Source organism: Hipposideros armiger, unplaced genomic scaffold (assembly GCF_001890085.2).
Source record: "Hipposideros armiger isolate ML-2016 unplaced genomic scaffold, ASM189008v1 scaffold_237, whole genome shotgun sequence".
NCBI lineage: Eukaryota > Metazoa > Chordata > Mammalia > Chiroptera > Hipposideridae > Hipposideros > Hipposideros armiger.
The window spans coordinates 160,604-164,543 of NW_017731587.1; positions in this window are offsets into that span (position 1 = coordinate 160,604).

Consider the following 3,940-nt stretch of genomic DNA (forward strand, 5'->3'; position numbering starts at 1 on the left):
GTAATCCCAATTTAAGATTGCTAGGACAGATATTGAATCTTTGCTATAAAAAAAAAGAGCAAAGACTCAGGTACATAATATGGGGTCATTGATCTGACAAATAATTCTTTTCATGTCTCATGAAGGAGAATCAGAAGCAGTTGAAAATCACATGGGATGGAAAATATGGTACATATTTACAATCTTGTCCCAGGCTAGGTTTTCCTTTATGCCCTCTGTTATAATATAGTCCAAAGAGACCTAAACCACCTGGACATTCTACAGAATATTACATTGGCTCAGATTCCATTTTATCAATGACAGAATGTTGATTGGATCTAATGAGCAAGAATAACAGATAAATTGGAAGCCTTAGTAAAGCACATACATTCCCAAAGGGAGATACATAGTATTAAGATTCAGAGGACCACCTCATCAGTGGAGTATTACGGAATTCAGTGATTTTCTGGATGCTGGGACATTTCCTCCAATCTAAAGGATATACCATTGCATCTCACATCGGCTAGCGCTTAAGGAGGAAGCATAATACCAGGTAGGCTTCTTTGGGTTCAGAAAGCAGTCTCTTCATACTTGGCAATATTTCTCCAACCATTCACTGAGTGACAAGAAAAGCTGTCATCTTGAAGAGTGTTCCATAACATGAAAGAGTTCTGTAGCAAGCCAAGGCAACCCTGCCACCTGGGTCATGTGACTTGACAAGACTTATGGCACTTGAGGTGCCTCTGATAGAAAAAGCATCCTGTTTGGAGTTTATGGCAAACCCTAACAGGAGAATAGCAAGCTGATTAAACATCTAAATTCTTACCATGGCTTATGACATTTTGCATGATGTGTCCTCTGTCCTCGCTCTGACCTCATTTTGTTATTTTCTTAACACTATTCATTCCAGTCACATTGGCCTCTGTGCTGTTCCAGAAATGCTCCCCAAATAGGGAGTTTGCTAATTTCCCTGCTGCTCAGAATGCTCATCTCTCAGATGTCTGCATGACTAATTCCTTACTTCCTTTAAATATTTGCTCCAAGTCACCTTGTTAATAAGGTCCATCTTGTATTGCAACCTACCCTCTTGCTTCTTCATCCCTCACACTCAATTCTCCCTGTCTCTATTAGCACATTACTTTTTCTTTTTTTAAACAGCACATTACAAATTCTAATACTCTTGATGTTTTACTCATAGTTAGTTTTTTTTTTGTAACCTGTATTTTGCTTTTCTTCACTGCTAAAATATAACGTGAAGATCTTTGTTTTGTTCACTGATATGTTTCAAATGCCTAGAACAATTCTTGGCATAGAGTAGGTGCTCAACAAATTTTAGAGAATGAATTGGGAGCAGAGAAAATTACTTTGATGATGGTAGCCTTTGAAATGATAATCTTTTACTTCAGCAAAGTATTGAAGGCAGGATTACAACTTAGTACATACATCTGAATAATTCCCAATGACGTTTTTAACCAGAGTAGAAATAAACAATTCAAGCCTGTATGAGGAGAAATTGTTACAGTTGGTAAAGCAATGGAATGCTAAATTAATCAGTCCTCTGAAACCTCATTAACATCTAGAGTTTCTTCTCCATCTATACAGCACAACATAAACATTATTACTTATAGTGATGACTTGAGATTCATAAAGGAAATGCTGCTAAAATACATTCCATGTGTACCCTTTAAGTTTGGAGAAGATAATGCATTTATTTACTATAATTCATTGTGCATGATTGAAAACAGTTTGGTAAAAAGTACAACAGTTAATTTCTCAGTTATTTAGAAAATATGAATGTAGATTAGCACCTTTGCCTGTGATTCTAAACAAGAGAAGAGATGCACAGCATCACTCTGTAAAATCTCAATTATCAGTGTGTAGTTTTCCAGGCTGTGGATTCTGTGGATTGTGTACCATGTGTTTCAAATCACAGAGCAACTGCGCTCCACTGCACAGAACATTTCTGTCAGATTCTGTCTCCATCTCTAACCTCTGCCTGTCCAGGTGCTCCCACATGTGTAGGTTACCACCTGCAGATTCTGAAATTGGCTAGAGTCTGAGACTAATTCAGTCCCAGCAGAATCCACAAGATATAATTCCATCCTGAGGCAATAACTTAATAAAATCATATGTTTGTCCTAGAGGGGGCTTTAGACACAATCTAATCCTATGGTACATATGCAGAACCCTACATAGATAGCTCTTAGGACCAAAGAGGGGCTTGGAGGGCTGACCTGAAAGGCTAGACTCTACAAGTCTTTAAAAGAACATCTCTGCTTTACTTCTATTTCCTGGGGTTTCACTTGAGACAATTTTCCCCCAGCCCCAACAAGAATTTCCCAGAGTATGTTAAAATTGAAAACACTGCCAAGTTTTATTCTTTATAGATAAAGAACCAAAACTCCAAAGAGTGGAGAGAGCCCCATGACTCAGGCACAAATGTGCTTTTGTTTAATTTGTGCATAAAGCCATTTATTTTTTATACTATAGTCAAGTATTGGAAAGGTTCTGTAAATTTCCTGAGGTTAATGATACACAGCCAGTGAAAGTGTTGGAAAGGTCTTTGGAATTCATAGTTTTAAAATGTAATATCCAGGAATTTTCAGGTTATGAAAGTCAAAACCAAGAGGAGTAGTACAAAGTCTGGAGGGTCCATATAAGAAAATTTGTTAAGATGCCTGGGTGACTCTAAAGTCTACTTCTCCAGTTCTGAATTTTCTTGAGAACTCCAACTGTTTCCTTGACTCCTTGTCTCCACTCCATTGGCTATATCAGAGTATTATCCAACTTTAATGCACCTTTCCTGAGTAAAATCTTATTTTTCTCCTTCAAATTTCCCTCCCTCCATTTTTACCAACTCTGTAATGAAAACTACAGACACAGAAGCTCAAGCAAAATATCTAGGGTTTATCCTGGTTTCCCTCTTTTCTCAATTCCTTCTTTGAATATGTGAGCAAGCCCTGTCAATAATATTTCCAAACATATCACCAATACATTTTTTCCCATTTTTACTACCCTACATCTAGTTCAAAACCACCACCCATCCACAACTGAACACTGTAAAAGCCTTTAGTAGCTATTTATTTGGCACCTTATTCTGTTACCTATTCCTTACATGGTAAGTAAACCCAAGTAACCAGTCAGTTATTCTCAATTACATCATTTTATTTTAAGTTTTTGGATTATTCTCATTATTATTTGAAATTTCTTAGAATTTACTTATGTTTTGCTTAATGTTTGCCTGCTTGTATCATTTACTGAAATGAAGACTATGTACAGGGTCCAGGTCTGTCTCACTCTCACTAGCATCTACAATATGGCCTATCACATATTAGGTGTTCAACAAATATTTGTAAATGAATAACAACAACAAAATCAAGTTATGTGATGCTTAATCATGACTTGATGTTTTTATAGTTCCATTTTCTAATGTTTTTGTAACCATGCTGAGGCTTTCTTAACATGACCAATTTCACCAATCACAACTTGAAATGTGCAGTATTTAAAATCCTTCCAGATAGATTATTATTTGTTTTCAGCCCAACAGTGGCAGACTATACAGACACTGATGATTAATGCTATTATTGTTTTTTAACAGAAAGATAATCTCCCTCAGTCACCACCTCATCCACGTTCAAGTTTCCTTTATACAAGGGGCACAACATGGTATAGGTAACATTTATGCCATGTATATTTGCTTTAAGATTCCACATCTTCCAGTTGTCATTGGTTATATTTTAAATTATGTTTTATATATGTTAGTAGCATTTTTGTTTTATTTGAATAGCACACCTAATGATGCCATGAGGATTCACTTCCAATATTAGCACTGGGACCATAAGCCATCGTCATTTGGGGGGAAATGTTCAGAGTTAAGAAAAAAAGGTTAACATTAAAAATAAGTTTTGTTGATGCCTTGGAAAAATTAAATCTGCCGCATTAAAAGATTGCTTTATCCAAT